Source organism: Petaurus breviceps, unplaced genomic scaffold (assembly GCF_028583685.1).
Source record: "Petaurus breviceps papuanus isolate PSGF00001 unplaced genomic scaffold, PetGlider_PUasm1.0 151, whole genome shotgun sequence".
Lineage (NCBI taxonomy): Eukaryota > Metazoa > Chordata > Mammalia > Diprotodontia > Petauridae > Petaurus > Petaurus breviceps.
In genome coordinates, this window is record NW_027185712.1 from 6719086 (window position 1) to 6733258 (window position 14173).

The window sequence follows — 14173 nt, forward strand, 5'->3', positions numbered from 1 at the left end:
CCAACTATTAAAGTCCTCCCTCCCTAAACTACCTTGTTTTATTGTGTTGTATTTTTGTTGTATATAGACTGCCTTGTATTTTTTCTGAATATGCATATATATGCACACACACACACAAGTTGTCTCCCGTAGAATGAGAGCAGGGTCTACTTAGACTATAAATGTAACAGTCTTGGTCTGTAAATGAATGAGACCATTTCATTTTCCATCATTGTATCACCAGCACATAGCACAATGCTTGGCACATAATACTACAGGTGCCTTAGATATGCTTCTTGACTTATTTTAGGTCTATGGTCATTAGCATCTAAATGAAAATCCATCAGTTGATCATGAAGTCTAACTTCAGTGGTTTCATGGGGTGAAATTGGCTTCCCACCATCTAGTCCTTCCTGGGGCTCATAGTGTCAGGACCTTCCACCACTACCACACCCTTCCCTCTATGTTCTCAACTCTTTGTGGAATAAAGAACAGAATTTGACCAAAGTGGAGACCAGTCATGACTTCAAAAGACTTCTGGTGAAATATGCCTCTGTCTCTTGGTAGAGGTGATAAACTGGAGGTACAGAATGAGTTGCTCATTCTCAGATATGGCCAAATGTTGACTTATTTTACTTGATTATACAAATTTGTTCAACATGAGGGCTTTTACTTGAATGGGATTGTGGGTTAGTGGGTAGTGATAAACATGATTAAAAAGAGAATCAAATAAATCATTTTAGTGCACATAAAAAACAAAAGAGTACAGAAAGGGGAACAAATCAAACAATCTTATTACTTTGTTAAATTTATCAAGCTATAGATAGAGAAATGGAAAGAGAAACAGATATGCAGGAAATAGAAATATGGATATATATATATATATATATATATATGTGAATATACATATGGGAAGAGAGAATAGAGAGGTAGAGAAGAGAAGAGATGAAAGGAGGGGAGAGAAGGGAAGAGGAGAGGAGGGAGGAGAAGGAGATTTAAATAGGGACCAGACCTGTGATTTCACTGGTATAGGAAATGCAAGGGCCCCAGGTAAGGAAACTCCCTCTACCAGTTCAGGCTGACACCTTGCCTGTCACTGAGAGTCTTAGCGCATGATCCAGACAACTGAGAGGTTAAGTGATTTGCTCAGGGTAGGTATGTACAAGGCATGTGTCAGAGGTAGGACTTGAACCTTACTTGATTCCAAAGTCAGGTTCTCCACCTTCTATGCAATGCTGCATATGTAAATATAACACACACACATATGTATATGTGTGTGTATGTATATATAAAATCAATCACAATTAGTGACTGCTTTAGTAAGAGTTCTGATCTTTATTTCTGTCATGAAGGAGTGGGAAGTACTGATATATATGTGTATTCATGTATATACATATACATATATGCACATGTAATACTAATAGCCAGCATTTATATATCACTTTAAGGCTCACGAAGGTTAACTCACTTGATCCTCACAACATCCTAGTGAAATAGATGCTATTATTATCCCTATTTTCAGAGAGGAAATTGAGTCTGAGAGGTTAAACAAATTGGCTAGGGTCATACAATCAGCTTCTAAGTCAGGATCAGAAATTCATAATACAAAAGAAATTTTAGAAAAGAAATACAAAGTGAGTCCTGTCCATAAAATGATTAGGGATTCCTAAAATTGATATATGGACCTATAGCTATATAATTATATTTTGTACATAGTTCAGACCAGCATAACCCACAACAGTGGTGAAAAAATGCTTGATATCCTTTTTGTTAATGGTGATGTTAATGATATTATCCTGAGGAATATGAGATCTGTCTGATAAGCAATTTACACAACAGTTCTATGCCTTAATGTTCCCTAGAGAACCCTCAAATCCCTAACTTCCATTTTCATTTAAGCTCAGAAGTTGTATCTTTCTTACTTAACTTGTCCTCCACTTGTGAATGGATGCTATGCTCTTATTTATCAATGGCCTCTACACAGCTGGGTGGCTTGGAGACTGCTGTGACCTCATGCCCCAGAGACAGAGAAAGTGATTTCTGTGCATAATATAATTTGATGCAATAAAAAAATTTGGCCCAGATATAATGTCTTTCTTCCTTAGACTTTCAAATGTTATGCAGAGCCATGCTGTGGATTTCTGGGTCTAACTGTTATTATCTTATGATATTACAAATGGGGAAACAGAGATTTAAGCAGCGTCCATAAAGACAAAGTCCATCAGCTGCCAAGTCATTAGATTATAGGCCTTTCCTAGGCCCTAAGACTTCTCAGACTCAAACCCTTGACTGCTTGCTTTTTTGCCATTTCAATTTGGAACAAACCACACTAGTAAACTTCATTAATTTAGACATTTGTAATTTGGTATTTGGGGCAAATGTTCTAGATGGTTCTTTGTGCAATTAAAAGGGGATGGAGGCTAATAAACAAATGAATATTGGAAGTCTTCTCTTCTCCAGGTTAAACATGTCCCATTCCTTCAAGTGATTCTTACATCATTTCAGGCACCCTCACTTACTAGTTGTCTTCCTTCAGATTTACTTCAATTTGTCAGTGTCCTAAATTTGGTCCTATCAGATTTAGACACATGTGACCTGATTCCCTCACTACATACACTATACTTATAGCGAGGCAGCCTAATATGACACAAGCTTTACTTTTCTTTTCTTTTTTTGGCTGTCACATTGAGCTTGAGTGTATAGACCACTAAAAAACTCTTGTTTGCTTGTTTGTTGCCTGCATGATCTAGCCATCCTTCCTTGATCCTGCCACTTAAGAAGTTTACTTTTGAACCCAAGTTCAGTACTTTCCATCTATCTCTATTAATATGTATCTTGTTAGACTTGACTCACCATTCTAGTCTGTCAGGATTTTTTTTTCAATGATGCCCAGTAGCAAACAGAGAAAATATTTTAAGTATGTACCAAGATTTCTCCATCATTGTATCGGAAGTTTCGTGAACACTTCTTAAGGTTGTTGCAGAAGGGACTTGTGCACTTACAGATTGGGTGAGATGACATCTATGATCCTTTCTCATTGTGAATTGTTCTTTTTAAGCTTATTACTATTTATCTGCATGCCTAACCATGAAGGGGAGATTGTGAACACGAAAAGGGCAAATGGGGAGAGAAGTATTCCCAAAGAATGATGCCTCCACCCAGGGGAGCTAGCCTTTGGAGGGAGACAGATGTCAATGAAGAACAGCATCCCCATCCCCCCCCCTCCCCTCCATCCCTACTCTACTGTTTCCACTTCTACAGTCCAGTTAGTGGCTTGGATACCCTCTGGTACCAGTTCCAAGCTTCTTAAGGGCTTGAAGTTATATCGAGTTTTATATGAAGAGTTAATATGGCACTGAAAAGAGACTGCCCATACCTGTGGGACAAGGCAGTAAGGTAGTCTGGACCACTGAAATCAGGATATTTTCTAAGTTTCCTAATATGGAATAAGGAGCATGGACCCAAGAAGCTCAACTCTGTGCCATAGCAAGCCAGGAAGAGGAATGAGATCCACTCTCTGGTCCAGCTGAGGTTTAACATGCATATGAATGACCTGACGGTTTGGGCCATGCCATTCAAAGCAGTTTTCACTAGTTCCCACTGGCTTCAAGTCCTGGCCGTTTGTTGCTATGTTGTTATAGTAACATTGTTGTGGTAGCCATACATGTTTGGTTGAAGTCCCTTACCCAGAGTAATAGTCAACACATGTTTTAATGGCCTCATTCCTTTCCACCCCATGAGGTTTTAAGACCTTAGCTTGGTATCCCAGAAAATGGAACCAGTCACTCAAAGTCTTTCAGATTAAATATGGTCATTCTTTCATACTGTGGACTGAGTTAATGATCTCTCTAGGGGGATCTTCTTAGTGATTTCAAGTATTTCTTAAAGGCTTATGGAGTATAACATTGGAAATCTCAGAATCCCAGTCTGGCTCTACCCCCAGATCAATTCTGATGAACAAAAAAGGTCTCCTGTCTTAGAAAGGGACATATCTTTTATTTTCTTATTACTTTCATCCTGTGTATTAAATAAATAAAGCAAACTGTTTGAGGTTTTTTTGGCCAACAAGTTTTTATCACATTTTAAATAGCTTAGGGAAAAGTAAATTGTTAGGGAAGAAAACAGATCTTCTAAATCCCAGATGCTATTCAAGTAGCCCAAAAGGGATAATGAAATAGGAGCCCAAGACATTGACTAGCAATAGGGAAAAACTTGCTTTGTCCTTGGGTGGAAAAGGGCAAGAGGAGTAGAGTCATGGCCTGAACCTCTTAACCCACTATTGGTTCAATTTATTGTATAGTTCCCACTCAGAACATTTCCTTCATCCTCTTCTCCTTGTTGTTGTCACTGAACCATTCTTGACTGATTTTTCATCATTTCTGACAACTTTACTCCAGTAGCCTCACTATGATGATTACTGACATCTTTAGTTACCTATGAATATTGCTTGATTCCTATTCTCCTCCTTCCCACAAGACTATACTTGTTCAAAGTCAGTGACAGAACAGCACCCCAAAACTTGGGGATTCTTAGGTAACACCACCTAGCCAGAACATAAATTTCCCTTCTATGAATCTACTGAGCCACCAACCAATACCCTCTGTAGGTCAGGTAAAAAATTAGGAATCTCTTATATATATACATAAATGTTGATGTACTTATTACATATTACATATGTATGTATATATGTGAGGGTTCAGCTAGGTAGTATAGTGGATAGAGCACTGGATTTGGAGTCAGGAAAATTTGAGTTCAAATCTGGTCTCAGATACTATCTAGGTGTGTGATACTGGGAAAGTCACAACCCCTATTTGCTTCAGTTCCTCATCTGTAAAATAGGGATACACCAGAAAAGGAAATGACAAACCACGCCAGTGGGTTTTGTGGACGAACCAGTCCATGGGGTTACGGAGTTGGACACAACTGAACTACTGAACAACCAAAAAAGAATGAATTATCTATGTATTTGTAATATATGTGCATATTTGTTTAAAGAAGTGGTTGTTTTCCTTCATTTTTGAAGAGGACCAAAATGAAATTACTATGTTAGCATTAAGTTATAGTGTGTCTGACCGTGGCTGATCAGAGCTCTGAATGCTCTACCACAGGCCAGACATGAATAATACACACACACACACACACACACACACACACACACACACACACTTTAAATTTAAAACAAACCAAACTTATGCTCTACTAAAATGGTACACAAATACCCATCTCATTGTTGAGTTATAGGTCAGCTTTTTTTCTACAACTTATAAGCTAAGAATGGTTGTTACATTTTAAAATAAAGTTTTATTGTATTGAAAAATGGTGGGGGGAAGCATTCTAAACTACCAGGTTACACAAAAACTGGTGGTTCTGTTGATCCTTAGGCCAAAGAGAGATTGCCAACCTCTGGTAGTCAATGAGTGACCACCTGATCTGCTATACTTTTGGTAAACCAATGGCCATAACTCAGTTGCGGTGGTGCTGGACCACCCCAAACTTCTAGGAATTCTACCTTAAATATATGATACTTCCCCAGCAGAGGACTCCTTTGTACTCCCCACTCCCAGAGGAATAGCTCCCTCAAGTGAATTTCTAAGACAAAACAAAACAAATCACCTTTAGCTCGATCTGTTTAAAACCGTTTTGTTGTTTTAAATAAAATTACATTGGTCCATATATATCAGTCACAGTCTAAATCCACTATCCATGGAACACTGGGGGAGTGGGGAGGAGGAAGGAACAGCAGATGACAGTGTTGCCATCATGACTGGAGGTCCTAGAGTCATAGAGGCATAGATCTAGAGCAGGAAAGGACCTCACAGGCCAAATCTGGCCCCTTCATTTCGTCCAGGGTCACACAGTTATCAAATGACTCCTGAGGTAAAATGCAAACCCATATCTCTCTGGCTCTGTGCTCCCAATGTTCTATAAATGGACAATGGCCATGATTCACAAGAGCTTCTCCTGCTCTGCCACTATCCCATCATCAATCCTTGTCATTCCTGTAGTTTCTCCCTCAGCCTCTGAACAACTGGAATGAAATTCTAAGAAGTCAAGTTAATTATGCCAAGCCTCATTGCCACATTCCTAGCTCATACTAGGAATGGCCTAGCCTCAAACAAATGGCCTCATATAATTCTAAGAAATATGTAGCTTCCAATGATAGCAAAGGTACAACATATTAGCAAACTATCTCCAGGGTTAACCGTATCTAGACTCTCTGGAATAGAATGTCTACTTGAACACGGTCACACCAATAAAACGCCCTGATGAGAAACATATATCACCCACTTTCCTAGTGAACTTCCCACAGAACTGTCCAAACCAGAATATGTTGATATTTCCAGAGCAGTGCAGATGCCCAAGGACCAAGACCACCTTAACTGTGCAATCATATCACTCCCTGTCTCTTTTTCCATCTCTTGACTCTATAGTTCAGTGCATTAGTATCAAGTAACATAGTACATGCAAGTTCTGACTTTGGAGTCGGAGATTCTGAGTTCAAATTCTGCCTCTGTCACTACCTGGGTGTCACTTAATCTCCCTGAGCCTTGGTTTTCCCTTTTGTAAAAGTAAGAGCCTTTAAGGTTCCTTCCTGTGAAATCCAATATGATCCTGTGAAGTTAATGGCTATTAGACACCTCTCTACCTAAGGGCATTGGGACATGATTTTAGTAAAAGCATTCTTTGCTTGTTTGTTTAAATCTACGATTACATGAATATTTGTATCAAAACTCTGGAGATGAACCAGTTAGGTCATGCATTGCTCCAGCTTTCTGGTAATTCTTTTCAGTTATTTACTGATCAATCAACAAATACATATTGAGTTTCTTTTATGTGCAAGACACTGTGGCAAGCACCTTGAGAGATATAGAGAGGTATAATATTTAATACCTGCTCTCAAGAATGTGCAGTCTAGGGGGCGGCTATGTGGCACAGTGAATAGAGCACTGGCCCTGGAGTCAGGAGGACCTGAGTTCAAGTCCAGCTTCAAATACTTAACACAAAAACTAGCCATGTGACCTTGGGCAAGTCACTTAACCCCAATTGCCCTCCAAAAAGCAAAAAAAAAAAAAAAAGAAACTAAGAATGTGCAGTCTAGTTGTATATATACACAGTTAAAAAAATTAACAATACAAGGTAATACATGCTAAGTGGTACAATCACTACTGTAAGATCTCAGAAGATGAGACTACTGTGAGATGGTTTGTTTGGAAAGTTTAGAGAAGTGGGAATTGAGCTGGAACTTAAGGAATAGGTAAGATATTATAAGTTTCAAGGAACTATGGACATCATTTCAGGAAGGGGAAGAGAAGAGTGATGGGTGTCAGGAGAAAGACAGTGCAAAAAAAGGCAGATGTTAGGGAAAAAAAACACAAAACGTTTTAGGAGGGCAGTATATATGCCAGTTTGCCTGGAAGGGAGAGTTTAGGCAAGGAAACAACAGAAGATAAGGCTGGAAAGTTTGGTGAGGGTCAGATTGTTAATGCTCTTGAACCAGGATAAAGAGTTAGGATTTTCTTATAGACAGTGGGGATTTAGTAGAGGTTTGCAACCAGTCATGATGTGAATTAAAATATTGTTTGAGGAAAATTAGTTTGGCTGCTGCCATCTAGAGATGAGCTTCAGGTCATTCGTGAGATTGGGGTTTTATTTGACATACATGAAAAAATGAATTGGACAGTTCAGGACTCCTTGGTTGACAAGAAGTCTTTTTATTCCAACCTCTCCATAAAGGTTTCTTTGATTTCTCTTCTACAAACTCCTTTTTCATGTATTGCCTGTACAATTCACCTAGAATTTATAGTATATTGCCTCATATTGTTAATTGTCTTTTTAAGCCTCATTTTCCCAGTTATACCTTTTCAAATTTACTTCCTCCTTATCTTAACTTTCTGCCTTCCCTGGCTTCTTTTAAGTTACAACTAAACTCTTACCTTTGGCAAGAAGTCTTTCTTAATTCCTTTTAATGCTAGCCCTTTTCCTCTTTTTTATTATTTCTATTTATCCTGCAACTGTATTCAATGATGGTACATATAGTAGTTCGCATGTTGTCTCTCCCATTACACTCCTTGCTTAAACTCCTCGCTCCAAGTGAGCTCCTGAAAACAGAGACTTTTACCTTTCTTTGTATCTCCAAAGCTTAGCATAAGACCCCGCACACAGTAGGTACTTTATAAATGTTTACTGACTGATTTAGTAGTTTGTAAAAAAAAGTCCATTGGTGATTCCTTTTCATAACTGTCTATCGACATGGTGAATGACATTAGTAAAGGTGCGAAGTTGATTAGTTTCCCAATACACACACACATATAGATACACATGCATATATACATGTATGTGTAGCTACATATGTCTATATTGTTGTATAGTTATGGTTTTATCATTAGACTGATGTCTATACTCTCTGTACTCCCTGAAGGTACTTTCCCTAGGCCCTCTCCTGATCTCCATTTCAGGAAGGAAATAAAGCAGGAAAAGGCAGGTACTGAATGGAAGACTCTGAAGTACCAGCTGATTGACACCCAGATCATGCGTCTTCCACAATCAGGGGAAAAAATGGTTCTTCAGGTTGAAGTGAAACTGCAGCCCAAGTGTACATCACTTCCTTGCTGGCTGCATAAATAATACAAGCCCTGCCACAGCTTCCAAATGACTCCAGATGTGTTTCCTTCACATTGCCAAAGAGAAAATAACTTTGAGCTAGTGTCATTTCACTGGAGAGCTAACTTAGTGATTTTCATCTGGATGAAATAAGGGGAAAATATCAGGACTTGTCTATTACCCAGGCAGGTGAGATAGGAATAGAAACATCCGTTCTGTTAAATTGAATGCCCTCCTGCTTTAGCACTCTTAGACTCTGGTTTAACATCAAGATGTCTCAGGCTTTAAATGAAATGTCAAATATAATTTGGCTCTGGATCCCCGAGATATATGATTGCCCTTGGAGAAAACTTGATAACTCAGCGTTCTTTGTGTCAAATGTGTATCTACCTGATAGGGCACTCTATAAAACCAATGCTGTACTCCCCCCAGCTACATAAAAACTCTCTGCCAGCCTGACATGCAGGGCCAGGCGATTTACTCAAGTGGGCAGCACATTATTCGGAGGAAATTTTTGTGTCCAAATAGCCTCCCTTCAGAGTTCACTTTGAAAATTCAATCTCCCCCAGAAAATGCCAAGCCATCATTAGAAAGCTGGCAAGGTTCTCATATATAGCAGAACTCAGGGCATGTGAATATCCCATCCATTCCTCTTTGGACCTGTTCTATAACATCGGACACCCCTTTCACACATTCAGATATTACCTCCTCTCTTGGTCTTGGTTCTGATGTTTTTGAGGTTTTTTTTGTTTGGGGGGGTTGATGTGGGGGTAGGTGAGAATAGGGCTCCAGATTCTCTTTTGTTTTTGTTTTTAAAGAAATGGCAGCCTATTTTTTATGAACTCGAGAATCAACATGAGATAGAGATACATTATTTTTTATGTTAATAGAAAGGGATCTTTGCAAAGACTAGAAAACTTTGTATAGAAGAGTTGAGCTGGTAGGTCTTATACATATGTAGAATCATTATGTGCCTACTTTTTGAACACTGAGGTACTATGAAGTTCCCATCCCTAACTATTTTCTCCTTTGAGTTGTCTGACATGTTGCCATTATTGCCCTCCATTGGGTCAAAATATTTTTTCTATAAGAACTCTTGGCTAAAATATATGTAGCCCAACAATTTTTGTAAGGAATGAGTGAACAAATTATGGAATAGAAATGTCATAGAATATTATTACAAAATTATAAGTAACAAATATGAAGAATTCAGAGAAAAACAGGAAAACACATAAATTGATATACAATGAAGAAAAAAATACTTGGAGAAGAATGTGCACAATGACTACAATAATTTAAATAAAAGAACATATTTGAAATATGCTGGGTATGAAACCACAAGGACATTATATGGGATTAACCATAGCATGCCTTTTGAAAAGAACACAGTGACTCTAGAATGCTTATACATAACCAAATCTGGAACTTTCCCTAAGAATACTTAGTTCTGGGGTGGCTAGATTGTGCAGTGAATAGAGCACTAGCCTGGAGTCAGGAGGACCTGAGTTCAAATCTGGCCTCAGAAACTTAACACTTACTAGCCGTGTGACCTTGGGCAAGTCACTTAACCTCAATTGCCTTGCGTTCCCCCCTTCAAAAAAAAAACAAAAAAAGAATACTTAGTTCTACGTGTGATTAACTAAAGGTCAATGAATAAGTGATGATTTTAGAGGTTCATCCCTAAAAAGGAAAATTTCCAGATATTTATTTACTTTGTGGGTAAACATTAATATGATATTGGTCACTAACACCTTAGCATAGGTTAGTTTTCTTTTTTGTTCTTTTTTTTTAAATGATCTCTAAATAACATCTTGGGAAACAGAGAGCTAAGGTCTTGAGAGATAAAGAGAATAGAGGAATAGATTCCAAATAGAACAGTGACCAAGGAAAAGACTTGGGACCTAGGAGGGATTTGGATAATACCAAAATACTCATACTTTCAGGGTACAATAAAAGAAGCATTTAACTGAAGCTAATATGTATCAAAAGAAAACCAATAAGCAAAAAGGAGAAAAAAGTTGAACTGAGAAAGCTTTGAAAAGATTATCCCAGAGCCATACCAAACCATAGTTGGAGTGATGTATCTTAATATTTCTTGTGTATAAGTGAATTTAAAACATCAATTAGCATGATTACCATCATCTTCTTGAAGAATTTACTGTGTTGTTGTTTCTGTTGTTCAGTAATTTCAGTCTTGTCTGACTCTGTGACCCCCTTTAGGGTTTTCTTGGCAAAGATACAGGAGTGGATTGGCATTTCTTTCTCCAGCTCATTTCACAGATAAGTAAAATGAGGCAAAAAGGGTGAAGAGACTTACCCAGGATTACACAAGTTGTAAATGTCTGATGCCAGATTTGAACTCAGGAAGTTGTCTCCCTAACTCCAGACATGATGCTCTATGCACTGCAGCATCACCTAGCTGTCTTACCTGAGCATTGTCTGTACTATTTTTTTGTGCTAGTGAAAACACTACTAGAGATACAAAATCATAATATCTTAGAATTATAAGGGAACTTAGAGACCCCACCTTCCTGTCAAAGGTGAGCTGCCCTATATGACACAGATTGTCATCCAAACCCTTCTTGAACACTTTCATTGCTGGGAAGCTTACTCCTAAGTTATCCTGTTTCATTACTATATATCTCTAATTATTATGAACTTCTCTCATATGATTAGTCAAACTCTGAACCTATTCAACTCTCTTAACACCTTATCTCTTCTCCCCCTCGCCCCTAACCAAGGTGACCTTTTGATTTTTGCTTTTGCTATTGTTGGAATTTGGAGAAATTGCAACCTATCCCAATTTTAGTATAGGGAAGATGCATTGTCATGATATCTCTCCAAGGTTGGGCTAGTGCTGCCTGAATCATTTGGCCAGGTGGTCAGAGCAGCTACATCAAAAGCATTAATTTGTTGGACCTATGATGTCTGTATTTGGGGGAATGAGAATCTCATTGCTAGTGATTTAGTCTTAACTCACTTCTGCTTTCCCAAGAGTTTCATTTTCTTATTCTGTCGCTGGAAGCACCAACACTGCCAGGCTAGATGATCAGGAGCACCCCACTGCGAAAAGAGACCAAGGAAAGTCCAATGTGACTTTCTTTAGAGGTTCTGCAATCTTCAGATGATCCCTAGTTTCACGAATTTGGGACTCTGCTAATTGCCTAAAAGTTCTATAGATTCTTCTTGGCTCTTAGGTCACCTTGTCTTCCTGTCTTCAAATCAAAAAACAATCAAAAACAAAACAAACAGCAACAACCAAAAAAACGATGTTCCAGGCACTGTGTCAGATGCTAGAGATGCAAAGAATGAAAATAAAATATGAAATGGTCCCTGCCCTCAAAAAGCTTACATTCTACTGGAGGGAAACATGATGAAGCCAGATAATTAAACAGAAAATAGAGAGAAAGAGAGAAAGAAAGAGAGAAAGAAAGAAAGAAAGAAAGAAAGAAAGAAAGAAAGAAAGAAAGAAAGAAGAAAGAAAAGAAAGGGAGGAAGGAAGGGAGGAAGAAAGAGAAGGAAGGAAGGGAGGAAGGAAGGAAGGAAGGGAGGAAGGAAGCAGGGAAGGAAGGAAGGAAGGAAGGAAGGAAGGAAGGAAGGAAGGAAGGAAGGAAGGAAGAAAAAGAAAGAAGGAATTTCAGTGGAAGGAGTACTAACAAAAGAAAAAATGAAGAAGGGCTTCATATAGAAAGTAAGATAAATCTTAAGATAAATCTTGAAAAAAGGTAGGGATTTCAAGGAGTTGAGAAGATAGAATTATGGGCATAGGGAACAGCTTATAGAAAAATGTATAGGTGGGAAATGAAATGTCCTTTATGGGGAACATTCAATTGTGGTTCAAGTAAGGCTGTCGGTTTTCCAAGCAAAGAAGGTGAGTCTGAGTGACCTTTTTTCATTAAAAAAACATTCTAAATATTCCCAGCAGCACTACCTACATCCAGCTCCAAATGGCTCTCAGTTGGCAAATCTAATTTATATGTAAAGTCCTGCCCCTTTTGTTTGTGAATATTTTGGATGCTGAAAGATACAGAAAAATACTATTTATGTAAGGTATGCTGATAAAAAAATCAGCTTGAGGAGAAATAGCCTTTCAGAGAAAAAGTTGAAGAGAGAGACACAAATTGCTCTGGGGACCTAAAAGAAAATTGCCCTTCAGACAAATATACTGAGAAGAACTGTATAAAGGCAGAGCACTGATTGAGTTAAAGATGTATGTAGGCCATTGAGGTCCATTAGCTCATTTACATGGAACTATTTGGAATTTTCCTATATATATAAAGCTATAAATTAAATAACTGTTTGGAAACTATAGGAAGATTATAGGAGAATTGTTGGGTGAGAATGAATTTGAATTTTTTGAGTTTCACATCACATTAGAGATAGGTCACTGCTTAGCAGGAGGAACTCAATTGAAGCATTAGAATCCAGGAAAGAAAGGCAGGTGTTTTACTCGGAGCTACCTTGATTGAAATAGAAGCATTACTTCACCAAGGAGCTGATTAAAGGTGGGTTAGTCCTCTAATACCAAATATACCCTAAGAGAGGGGAAACCTCTCAGGAGTTTGCTTATGTTGCCCTTTATTGCTTTCTAGGTTGAGAAGAAGAAAGAGGGGAGCAGGATTTGCATCTACTTTGCCATGAGAAACAACTTTGTCCAAAAGCAGAGTTGTGAGGAAGAAAAAGGGACCAGATAGAAGAGAAGTGGTTTTGTCCAGCAGCTGATGTATGGTAGAATGTTCTTTTTTTGTTTTTTTTTTTTTAAGCAATCGGGGTTAAGTAACTTGCTCAAGGTTACACGGCCAGTTATTTCTGGGTGTGGTGCTGAGTATCTGAGCCTGGATTTGATCCCCAGGTCATCCTGACACTGGAGCCGGTACTCTTACTCACTGTGCCACCTGGCCACCCCTAAGCAATTTGGGTTAAGTAACTTGCTCAAGGTTACATGGCCGGGTGTTTCTGGGTGGGTGCTAAGTGTCTGAGCCCGAAATTCGATCTCCAGGTCATCCTGACACTGGAGCCGGTGCTCTTACTCTCTGTGCTACCTGGCTGCCCCTAGTAGAATGTTCTTTAAAGAGAATATGGATACCAGGACCTGTTGTACAGTGTAATGAGTTGTACAGAGTAATAAGGCACATGGGTTTACCTACTCATGTACCTCCCTACTGATTTTTATATGGGTATAACCATTCTCCTTCATAATATTGTATGCATTGGTGACAGAGTGTGATACCAGTTTATGAGTGTACTGTTATATAATTTATTATTCCTCCCTTACCTTCTATTAAATAAATGCTATAGAAAATTTATATAGCACTTTATATGAATCATCTCATTTAAGCCTTGTGAGGTATGTACTAGAGACATTATTTTCATCATTTAACTGAAGAAAAACTGAGATTTAGACAGGTTGAATGACTTACCCAGAATCACATAAGTAGTGTCAGATCTGAACCTGTCTTTTCTGACATTTTAGTCACTTATGCCATAGTCCCTGAGGGATAATGATGATGATGATGATATGATGATGATGATGATGATTGATGATGATGAAAGCAATAGGTAATGTGATTCAACCAAACTAATTCAATGGGGA